The following is a 13,205-nucleotide window of genomic DNA, read 5'->3' on the forward strand; positions in this document are numbered from 1 at the left end:
CTGGAAAATGCCACCCTGATGGAGATTGGGCATGAGAATTTGAGTTGAGAAAAGGGGGTTGGAAAGCCTATATATGGAATAGTTAAAACTCTCATTCCCTTCTAGCACTCTCATCCACAAAATGTATAGCATTACACTATCAATCTTCACTTCTTTCTCCCTCACAGGAAAAAAACACACCAAAGTTCTTGTCTTAAAAAATTATGGGGAGAACTAAGGCAGGTAGTACAGGCGTTGGTGATTTAAATTACAGTCCTCCTCATTTTGGCATTGAGAGGCCCCCAGTGTAAGGTTAGGTCCTTGCCAGCTCACAGTGAAGTATAGCCTGACAGACAACACACCCTGCCATGAGCACACAACTCTGAATCAGCCTTTGGGTCAGGCTCAAATACGAATGGCAAGCGTGGATTACATAGCTCTGAGATAGAAGACACACTGAAAATTTGCCCCTAGAAGAAACAGAGGTGATTCAAGGAACAAGGATAATTTTGAAAAATTCTTTATGAATGTTAGAAATCTTCAAGAATGTGCTGTGCCCAGGACTACTGGGGTGGCTCAGTTGGTTAAGCGTCCGACTCTTGATTTCAGCTTCAGTCATGTTCTCATGATTCATGGGTTCGAGACCCACCTTGGGCTCTGAGCTGACAGTGCAGAGCCTGCTTAAAATTCTCTGTCTCCCTCTCTCTCTGCCCCTCCATGACTCACTCTCTCTTGCTATCTCTCAAAAATAAATAAATAAATATCTTTTTTTAAAAAGAATATGGCTGTACCCATAAAACAAAAATAAATGCTATGGGGAAAATAAATAATGAGAGACTATGAATGTTTTTAGAAATTTTAAATGTGATTTATCAAACAATAGTGCAATAGAAGGATTGAAATATACAGTTAAGGAAGTCTCTCAGAATGGAGAAGAAATAAAAGACAAAAAATATTGGTGAAAACATAAGGCATTCAGAGGATCAGTTCAGGTGCTATAATACCCAAATAATAGTATTTTCAGAAGGACCAGAAAAAAGATGAAAGAGGAAGGAATTGTAGAAATAATGGAAGAAAATTTTCCTTTATTGGAAGAATATATATTTGCCAAATTAAAAGAGACATCCAAGTATGTAGCAGAATACATGAAAAAAAAAATGCACCTAGACAAATCACTGTGAAATTTCAGAAAATTAAGGGTAAAGAAATGCTGTGAGGCAAGGGAAAACATGTCACTAACAAAGGAATAAAATTCAGACTGGCATTCGATTTTTCCCAAACAATATTAGTCACATGAAGACAATGGATATATTCCCCCCAAATTTATGAGGAAAAGCTATTGGTATTCAACCTGAGAATTCTGCACCCAGATGAATTAGTAAGTATATAAATAGACAATTTGACAGATGTAAGCACTCAGAAAATATATCACCCACATAGCTTGTCTTAGGAAAGGATATAATCCAGAAAAATGAGAGAATAAACCAAGGTAGAGGAAGATAGTGGCCCAAGAAGCAGCAGTTTCAACACGTGTAAATAATGAAGGGAATTACTGGAATGATGGCTGTACAAAAGACCTACAGAAGACACATTCTGCATACCTCACAGTGTGAGATAGTCCGCTAGGAACAAAAGGAGATTCTATGAGACATTGGGAAATGAAGAGAAAATTCAAGAAAACAGAAAGGTAATGCAAAAGTCGAAGAAAAACATAAAGCTATATAAGAAAGGAAATGTGATCAGGACACAGTACTCGGTTCTGAAGATCACAGAATTTACATGGTCTAAATAATGTAAATGGATTTTATTGATTTTTCAACTTTTAGAATAATCTTGAAGACAAAACACATAATGAAGAGACTTAATTTTGATAATAGAACAGAATGTAAATATTATCACTATTGACAATATAAGCTAAAAAATACAGATGCAGAGTACAAATTGGGGAAGAGTGGAGAGAAAGGACCTAGGGGCATTTATACTTACATCTTACAAAATGTGAGATCAAGGACACTTTCTATAGCTCATGGGAAGAGAAGTAGAGGTGCAAGTGTATCATTTAGACTTAAACAAGGTGGGTAGGGGCTGTAACAGAGCTGAACCCTTGTCTATGATAGCAGAGCTCGGTATATAATCTCCTCAAGTTGGCAAGTCTAAGAATAGCAAGAAACACATGTTTATTATTTAGAAATATGAATATGAGACCACCAGAAGATAGGAGATGTTTAGAAACACAAATAAAACACCACCAGAAGAAATCAAACTGAAAAGTTAAAAAGCGTTGCTTCTGGGGAACAGAACTGAGGATGGAGAGGAATGAAGTGAGAAACTGTTGATTTAAAATTACATGACTGTGTATACTTTTTACTTTTTATATGTGTACACTTATATCTTAAAATTTTTTAAGCAGAGTTATACAAATTCTTTAAGTGATTAGCTAACCATCACACCACCTGTATGACTCTTAAAAAGCACTATGTGCTACGCAATGAATTTTGTGCCTAGACAAGATTGTAATAGACAATTTTGTAAACAACCATAGACAATATTGTAAACAACTGTACATATTAGAAATTATACTATAAACAGAGTGAGAGTAACCTTTAAAAAAAAGAAAAACTTATTAAGAGTCAAGTCAGATAGATGTAGAAGGAACATTTGTTTCTAGAACCACATTTCCTCAAATCTCTCTCTCATTTCAGTGCTATAATAGACAGTTCCATGAAAACGGGCAGTGTCCCATTTCAACCTCATTTTTGCTGCTATTCTTTGTTTTCTGCCTCAGGGCTGCTTAGGCTAACGGGTATATTCCAGAATTAAGGGGGAAGGTGCAGATACAGAGCATACTCCCCAGTGTAACCAATGAGAGACAGAAATGCAGAGTTAGATGCCTCAGTCTCCCATCCTCCAGATACAGAATTCTAAGATTTCTTTATGGTTTGTCAGAGAGTTACCAGCAGAGCTGTATCCCAGCTACCCACAGTGCTAACTAAGCTAACACATACCCTTTATTGGCTTTTCCTCTGTGCCGATCTTACTTTCTTTACACACTCACTCTAGCTTCCCAGAATCAACTCTCAAATTATCTGTATCAAAGACCTTGCCTTAGGCTCTTCAGGAAACCTTCTCAAAAAGACACAAGAGGTCTAGGAATCAAGGCTATGCTGAGACATGTGGGTGCCCAAGTTAGGCCAATTATTTGGTACCTCTTCAAATGTAGAAAAACATTTCAATGCTTATTTACCAGAAAGCCTGAGCACAGCAAGAGAAAAAGACATGCCAAAGATAAGAATGACCATTTTGGAATGCTAAAGCCATATGTAATTGTATTGCCATTGCATTCTTAAAATATTTCATTATCATATCATACTTAAAAATTTAAGTGCTGTGAGATTTCTTAACAATCATCTGTGCTATTTAGGGTTCTGTGCAGGAAGCAGAAACTCGTGTTTTCAAGCAAAAAGTATTTGTTTCTGTTTCTGTTTGTTTGTTTGTATGTTTGTTTGTTTTATAGAGAGAGAGAACATGAGCAGGGGAGGGGGGCAGAAGGAAAGAGAGAATCTTAAGCCGTGTGCATGCTCCATGATGTAGGCTCAATTCCACGACCCTGGGATCATGGCCTGAGCCAAAATCAAGAGTCAGACACTCAACTGACTGAGCCACCCAGGTGCCCCGAAGCAGAAAGGGTTTTAACAGAGGAAATTATGTGCTTACATAATGATGTGAATCCAGAGAAGAGAAATCAAGAGACCACCATTATATTTTGTAACCCAAGGAACCATTCCTTTGACTGGGATTCAGGGTCAGGAAACTGCTTCTGCCATTGCTACCACCACTGATGACTTCACAGCTCTTCCACACTAATGAAGCTGATGATAATGTTGGAACATGGGATCCAGCTGCTATCAATGTTAAGTCCATCTGAGCTGTTTGGACCGTCTTCTCTCTCCAAAAAATTCAGTCACTCAAGTGCATTTCATCAGCATATTATAAACTAGCTCCAGAGCTCTAACATCAGGGATGTTTGCAAATGTGGATTTTAGTGCTCCAGCCCTTGCAATGTATGATATGGGGGAAGGGAATGAATGCCATGTACCAACAGGCAGTATTGGGCACGATCCATTGTGTAGCTACCCAGCATCCACAATCTTTTACCCACGTTTAACTTCCAAACAAGCATAAGAGCAAAACCAACATCTTCCCAATCTTGCAAAGTACAATTGGCCTGCATATAAAACAAAAATTTGCTCACTGTCTCCTAAAAGAAAAGATCCAAAGGCTAGTCACTGTACCCAACAATGTAATCTTGTTCATTTCTCTTCTTGGTCAGTTATAAACCACGTTGATATTCTCTATTTTTTTTAAGTTTATTTACTTATTTTGAGAGAGAGAGAGAGAGAGAGAGAGAGAGAGAGATAGCAAAGGAGGGGCAGGAAGGGAGTGAGAGAGAGAAAATCCCAAGCAGGCTCTGCACTGCCAGCACGGACCCGGTCGTGGGGATCAAACCCATGAACCATGAGATCATGACCTGAACTGAAATCAAGAGTTGGACGCCTTAGCCACCAAGGTGCCCCTTGATATCCTTTATATTAAAGAGTAAATTGTAAACTTTATCACCATTAATATGCCTTATATCAAGTATGAAGAGAAAGAGAGAGAGGGGGAAATTTTTGGCTAAGATATACAAACATATACATAAAGCAAGAAAAATATGCAAAACTATCCGAGGTCGTGTTTCTGCAAGAACTGGTCATAAAACCATAAACAGTACAGTTAACTTAATTTTTCCATGGTTCATTCCAGTTATGTTTTGCCTCAGTCATAACTTGATTTGTACAGGGTTCTTCACATGGTAGAGTAACCTGTGCCTTTACAGCTGAAAAGTTGGAGCGCTTGATATTCCTGTCTCTTGGGATCACTAAAGGCATTCAGTCAATTTTGTCACTGGTCACATGAATACTTGGAAGCACCAAAGAAGGTCTGGGTTGCAAAAATATTCCTCCTTTCCTCCATTTTGCAGCAGCAATTACCCCAGCTGGTACTGTCTTCCCTTCTTTGCCTATTTGCCGAATGGCATAAGAATCCCTAAATTCCAGGTGGTGGTTTCAACTTCAGGTTAAGTGAAATCACAACTTAGTATCCCTTAGTAAAGACTTTCCTTCTTTAGAAACTCAGCTCTTTAAACTAACACAGCACGAAGTTGAAAAAGCAAAAAAAAACATTTAATGTTGCATGTAAGTGTAATAGTGAAAAGATCCATTTTCAAATGTATCCCTTGTTTCCCAAACCCAAGTATTCTGGCTAAGGGGGAAATAGTACCATACATTTGTGACCGGTTCAGAGCATATACTGGTAGGAAAGCACTCCAGCTTCTCAAACTCTTATCTTCACGCTATAGTCATAATAGTCTTCAATAGAACACTTTACTGTTTTAAAGGTCACATGCTCTGGGGAAATCGAGTCTGAGTATATGGTATGTTGGAGATAATGGGTAGAATCTCACAAACACAGTTCCTCCTGGAAACACATTTCGATGACATTTCTCGGTATCCCTTGCTCTTAAGTGCTGTAATTGAGTAAGCTGTTGCCAATGGAGTCTAAGTTGTATTTGATGACTGTCACCGCCAAACTTGGCCACTCCTTTCATAAAATCCTCTGAGCGATCTCGCTCTAACCCCATCTCTGTGACTGAATGAAGAAGGCCAGTTGAGAGAAGGAGGCTCGGGATCCCTGAATGACTGCACGGAGCAGAGCCTTCCACCTCTACTGCCCCGCTCTGATGAGTTCTACAGGCTTGTGAAATAGAATTTGTTTAATTATCAATTTATTGTATTTCTTTAATACCCCTTCATCGGAGTTTGCTTATTTCAGTAGTTAGCCTATCTTGAATAATAAATGGAAATATAATTGGAATCCCATGGGTTAAGCCCATTGTCATATTTCTTTTATTATAAAATGATTTTCCAGATAAGAAGCAATGTTATGTGGTATACCATTGTGTTGAATAAAGCATTCAATAAATCCACAGATGGATGGTGTTCCTGGAAAGTACATTTCAGAATGAGTGTTACTCTAGTAGGAATTAACTGATGCCATTTGCATAATGGGAAGCCACCAAGTGGCTGGCTATTCTAAGTACGGTTCCATATCCCAAGGGTTGCATTGGTCTCTGCTGTTGGCAGGTTGGGCACTCAGCAGTGGTCCTAGTCACATCAGCCTTGCTAAGAAGTCCATGCTGTTCAAGCTCTGATACAACCTCCTTCCCTGTATGCATTAGCTTCCTGTGGCTTCTGCAACAAATTACTGCATTACAATTGGTTAAGCAACAGAATTTTATTTTCTCACAGTTCTAGAGGACATAAGTCTGAAATCAAGGTGTCAGCAGGGCCATATCTCTTCTGGAGGCTCTAGAGGAGCAACTGTTCCTTGTCTCTTCCAGTTCCTAGTAGCTGCCAACATTCCTGACCTGTATCACTCCGATCTCTGCCTCCATCTTCACATCACTTCTCCGTTTTGTGTATCGTATCTATTATAAGAACACCGACAATGGCATTTAGGGACCACCTAGATAATCTAGGGTTATTGCCTCACCTCAAGATCTTCAACTTAATCACACCTAAAAAGACTTTTTTGCCCCAAACCTTTATAGATTTTAGGGATAGGCCTTGATATTTTGGGGGCCACCGTTCAGCCCATTACATTGCACCTTGCTCATTTTGTTTATGAACCCATTGAGCAAACGTGAGGTTGTTAGGAAAAGAGGCTAACAAATAACCATAGAACCAGTCACTCTGTCCCTCTGTTGAGAAACTCTTCTATGGTGGGTGCCTTTGGTAAGCATTTACATGAAACACAAATAATGTCATACCCAGAGCTTCTCAGAACTTCTTGTCACCAATCCTCAATTTTATCCCTTCCAAGCTTTTGAATGTCTGGCCAAACCATTATCAATTATCCAAAAGCCAATTTATGTTTATAACACTGGTTATTTTTCCTTCTAGGAAAAGTGGGCGACCAGATGTACTGCCCAAAGTCCTTTCATTAGTAATATTTTCCCTCAATATATCCCTCAGGGCCACTCCTAAGTAAAGCTGTAATGCTGCCATGGTCCATTTCCAGCTTGTGTTTGCATATTATATGGAATAGTTTGTAAACCAGGATCAATTACTTTCTTTTCCAGTGTCTCAATCAGGGTTTCAGCATAAATTAAAATTTATCCCATGTGGTTTAAATAAATATCCTTTAATAAAGAATTGCTTGCAGACGTATAGGCAAGGTTAAAGGAACAAAGGATAGTGAGGTACTTAGATGCTAGCAAGAGTGTGATGTTATTATCATCCTCAGAACTGAAGAAACAAGAGGAGAAACAATGATCCTGGAGCTCAACGAGAACTAAAACTATGGTAGGGGCTATGATTATGGAAGGAAGTAGCTAGAGCTAGAGATACAACACCTAAGTAGGGAGAGAGCACAGAATGGATGTCCTAGCCACTCTATACATCTACCTGTTGATCTTCTACTCATTGCACCCAACTGGAAGTCAGCTGGCAAGGAAGACAAGGTGATTCAGTGCCTATATGGATCAGTATCCTAGGACACAAAACAAGGCAAAATGAATCAGAGGTGTGAAAATACAATCAGCCAACATTTCATAGCAACTTTCAAGAGGTCAAACATGTGGGTTGAGGGAGAAGTGACAATGCTTCAGGAGTGATGCAATGGTAGTCTTAGGCACTGATCTTGCCATTTACCTGTGTCTTCATAACCTTCTACTTGATGAAAGAGTGCTGCTGTTCATGCCCTAGTTTATTACATGGTGGATCAGATAACACCCAATCCATGTAAGCAGCTTAGCTTACATGATAATTTGATATTCCATGGTCAGATACACAAACTTCTACTGTGGTCCAGAAGCAACCCAGGATATGTTTCTTAAAAGAATAGTTATATGGAGAATAGGCCATGGCTTTGCTCTAAACTGTAATTCTAAATCAAGTCTTGGCAGAGGCCCCTAGAGGATTGCTTTCTGCCAGGCACTTCAAGCACCATTTGATCTATTGGATCTTAAGGCTCAAATAGCAAAATAACTTGCACTGTAGTCCACAGTAGTAACAAAGCCTTCTCTTACTCTGGCCTTATTCAGATCTAGCAGCCTTATGGGTTACTTGATAAGAGAGTCAAAGCAGTACCCTGAAATGTGTATATGTTGTTTCCAAAGCCCAGTGAGATTTACGAGCCTAAGAAATTCACTTCTTTAACAGTGATGGATGTAGCAATTGTCTTTCCCTGAGGAGGAAACGTCTCAATCTGTTATAGACCACAGGACCACTGAAGACTTTACTGATGTCATGGCCCTTGAGTTTATGGTTATTTTCCCCTCCCACCCTCTGGCGTACATGTTCCTTACCAAAGAATCTATGCCACTTGCTACCTCCTACTCACCAAATGCGGTCACATGATGGGCCAAAGCAGTGTCTTATCACATGATGAGACAAACAAGGTTCCTAGATTATTAAAGAATACTGAATAGTTAATATTGCCCTGAGGCAGGACCATGAGGGAATACAGGTGAAAGAAGCTTCTTCTGTAATATCTTTATTGGAAAGGAGAAGAAAACATTTAATAGCTTGGTTGCAGAATATCAAATGCCAAAATTACATTGATTTGCTTCAGTTATTTGAGTATATCTAGAACAGCTATTGAACTTGGAATTACATGATTAAGTTGATGATAATCCACTGTTATTCTCCAAGACTCTCCGATTTCTACTCAAGTCAAACAGGAAAGTTAAATGGGTGTCTGATAAGTAATCATCACCCTTGAATCTTCCATGACTTTGATGTTGGCATGAACCTCTGACTTTCACCCAGAAATGTGACACTACTTTTGGTCCACTGTTTTAAGAAGGTGGTTACATTTTTTGAGCTTTGACTTGGGTCTTCATATCATACTAGCCCTATCTATGAGACAGGGAAATAATGTGGATATTTAGCTAGAAGCTAAGTATGTCTAATCTAAAAATACATTCAGGAACTGGAGAGAGTAAGTTTAGGGACCCACTGGGTCTATTGTGACAAGGACTCTGGCCCAAACTGCACTTATCACCTGGCCTCCATAAGCCTCCATTTTGATTGGTGACCACAGCAAAAATTTGGACACCTAATAATCAGCATCAGCTCAATGTACCAGTAATGCTCCCAAAGTCTGATTATTTCCCTTCCCTTTTGGTGAAAGCTAGGATGAGGATTTATAGTACATCCTTGTGACATCATCACAGAAAATTTCCTCAAAGGAACCCAACATTTCCTTCACTTAAGGACCTTTGGGTCTATGAAGTGACTAAGGAGGGGCTATGCTATTGTGTTGACTCAAACTGTGTTCAGTAACTTTAGAGTCAGGTATACAGATCAAGTAGGACTTTAGTAGGTTGCCTATTTCAGTCCTAAAGGCATCATAATAGATTAGCCACCATCATAGATACTCATGCTACTAAGCCATTCTAATAACCACTCTGACTTTTCTGCCCAGTACTGTAACCAAGTCCACTTCATCTCTGGCATTTAAGTACTGCCATTTGGCCTCTAGCAATGAATAATGCCTTCATTCCTACTGAAGTCAGGGAGCCCATTTCAGAGACAGCATCCCCCTTCCTTGTTATTCTGAAGGAGATCAGAATATGTCACTTGAAAATATACAACCGTGACATAAAGATTCTTTTGAACTGAAGGCAATTGAGAAAAAGCAAGCACCAGAACAGCTCTTTGTCCTCCCTCTACCTGCCTAACAGCAGGGCATAAATGTGTGAAACTGTATCAAGAGATAGAGAACAACCCTTATCACTGGAAACAGTGATGGCACTGAGATGAGTCTGCATAAACAATGTTTTTGGAATAACCCTTATCTACCATTAGTTTCCCCCATATGTTCCCTACTCACTTTCCCACAATTTATCAGACTCCCTTTCCTTGTCTAGTCACTTTTCCACAATTTACTGCCTTTTGTTAAAATGGTATACAAGTCTATAAGGCTAACTAACCACCTCTTTGCGTTTTTCACTTCTTTTCCATTAAGCTCCATTCACATAAAATTAAAAACACTAGTATCGGGGCACCTGGATGGCTCCATCGGTTAAGCTTCTGACTTCAGCTCAGGTCAAGATCTCATGGTTCGTGAGGTTCGAGCCCCGCATTGCACTCTGTGCTGACAGCTCAGAGCCTGGAGCCTGCTTCGGATTCTGTGTCTCCCCTTCTCTCTCTCTGTCCTTCCCCCACTCGTGCTCTGTCTCTATCTCTCTCAAGAATAAATAAATATTAAAAAAAATACTAGTATCAATAGAAGTTACAAACGTTCCCCCTATTAATTTGTCTTTTGTCAATAATTCACAAGCCTCAGTCACTAACCTAAGAAGGTGGGGGAAAAGTTTTCCTCTCTATAGTCCTCAGCTTATGGAAAACAGCCACTACAGGATTTTTTCAAAGACCTATTACCAATGTACATTTACCTACATATTTCTCAAACATAGTGGGGGGGGGGTGGTCAAGTGGGTTGCACATGATAAATCATCTGCAACATTCCTTATGCCTTAAGCCTTTGGATTCATTCCTTCACATTATTCCAGTGAATTTCTAACATATATCTCATTTTAGTGTAGGCCACCAGTGATTTCAGGCTTTAGTTAAAAGCTGCTTCTCACTGTTGAGCTATATCCTTAAATTAACAATGTCTGGTAAATGCACCTGTATGAATAATTTCAGTCCAATCTAAAGGTATGTTTCTTTCTACTTTACTTGGCACTCTTTCTATTCCTACACATTTCTGCAGGTGGAAATTAGCCAAATCCTATCATTCTAAACTACCTCCTCCCAGGGTAGATTTTGAACTTTCCCCCTGAGGCATCCTGTGTTAAAATTATCTTTACAGATCTGATGGCACTGAGAGAATAAGAGGCAGCCCTAAGGAAGATCAGCATCCTCTTGGAAGGTAACTACCTTGGTTCAAGTCATTACAGGATCTCAAGCAATGAAAAACTAAGGTCATCTGACAATGGAGGAGGGACTGCTTTTCTTGGCCAGGGATATTTAATAGGATTGAGAGATTCAGGTTTGCAGTTTCATCCAAATCTATCTATGTGTCCCCATTTCAATTCTTTGGGTCCCTCCCCCTCCTGGCCCTGTTTTCAATTAATGCCACAATTTTCACTTAGAAAACTATTGGGGCTGTGAACTGAAGTTGTAATTTTGCAACCCACTTTGGATCAACCTTTGGATCTTATTTTAAGATGTTTCAGATCTGTACCTATAAGATATAACAGGTCCTTAAAGGGCAGCCAAGAATTTAAGACACAAGCTAATTTTTTTTTTCCTATAAACTCTGCAGGGCAATCAGAGGCAACTATCTCACTTAAATCTTTATTTATATTTCTCGTTTCCATCACAATACTACAATGTAGCTACCATTTATTCGGCCAATATCTTGTCTTGCAATAACTATTTCATTGTAGGTGGCCATAGGTGAAAATTCAGCTATTCACTACATGGAAAACTGTATTGCATTTCCCAGTGGTCATTAAGTTATCACTGCCTGTAAACTCAAACAGGTCAGATAACCAATTTCATATTATTATCTTTGGCAGTCTATTTCCTGATCAAATTTTGGTGCTGAATACTAAATTAGGCAAGGTTCACTGCATGAAATAGATACCACTAGGTATTTCAAGCAGAGTGCTTTAATTCAAAGGATCAGATGCTTATAAGATTATTGGTAACTTGGAGGAATGAGTCAAGAGGCCACCCCTAGTCTTTAACTTCAAATTTGTAAGACCACATCTGCCATGATCATTATCACTATTACCACTGCCTGCATTTACAAAAATGGTGTCAAGATAGTGGAACATGTAATTCAGCTGTTGCCAACACTTGTATCTGTAAGGAGCCCATTTATATAATTATGTTCTCCAGAAGGATGACATCCACCTCCCTTCTACCTTCCAAAAATTTCACGAGTGCTGCATGTTGATAAAACCTAAATTTGTGAGGGAATCTGAGAAGTGTAATTTTTAGTTCTTTAGACCGGGGGAGGGAAGGAGGGAGATGTATTGAGGGGATAGAAATGGATTCATAGAACCAATAAATATCTAGCACACTAATCTAAAGATGGTTGCTGGATTTCTCAAGTAGTATTTAGGGTAGATTCTAAGATATAAACTCAAAATCTCAAATACAATTAGAAATTAGAAATGTGTTCCCATACTCCTTTTCTTTCTGAAAAAAAGACCAGACCCCACTTTCATAAGGGCTGACAGTAATAATTCAAACATAACGAAAACACTTAAATGTTGGTGAATAAATACAGCTTTGAAGCACAGCTATTTGTTCTTTTGTGACCATATGACATCTTTATTACATTTTCACTGTGAGGACTGACCTCAAAAAATATTTAAAATCTAACCGTATATGTACAACTGATATACCCTAACTATATAATATGCTTATAAAAATGTAAATGTTGTATTTGATTCCCAGATTTATTAAAAAATTAGAACACAAGCCACTTTCAAAGGTGAGGTATGAGTGTCACTAACATAATGCTACCTCCTGTGCAAGACTCGTAACCTACCACCCTCTCATTACCAAATAGCTAACTAATCATTATTCTTGAAAGACTGGTTCTTAGGATAGCTTCCTCACAGGGAGGAGAAACTCAGTTAAATATGATGCATCAGGGATGACAAAGAAGGAATTTCAATTGGATGCTTTTTCCCAAAGGCAAATTCAAAGAAAAATTTTAAAACTGAGGAAAGGAGTAACCTAACTGGCTTCTCAAAAATTGCAGGAAAGGGATCCAGGGGTTCCTGGAGACTGATAGAGTATACAGAATATGCATGAGGACTGACAAATTCTCTTTACAACTCATAGTCTTGTATTTAAATTGGGAAATACCCAATAATATCCAGACCCTATCTTTTTAGAAATGGCTAGATTATTTAAACCTTCCAAGATTTTTTAGTTTTAGAATGGCTTTTAATTTGGACATATTCTCTGTGTATGTCCTGTGTAGATGTTTGATTACAATGTGACCTTCTGATAGCTGCATGAGATTATTATAATTAGGTAGATAGTTATCAAGTGATGTGTTTCAGCATGTATTTATTCTCAAAGGAGATACTACTTTAAGGACACAATCCTTTGGAGAACCTCACCTATGAGAAGGAGAAAAAGAGAAAAAGG

The sequence above is a fragment of the Panthera leo genome, chromosome B2 (assembly GCF_018350215.1).
Source record: "Panthera leo isolate Ple1 chromosome B2, P.leo_Ple1_pat1.1, whole genome shotgun sequence".
Taxonomy (NCBI): Eukaryota; Metazoa; Chordata; class Mammalia; order Carnivora; family Felidae; genus Panthera; species Panthera leo.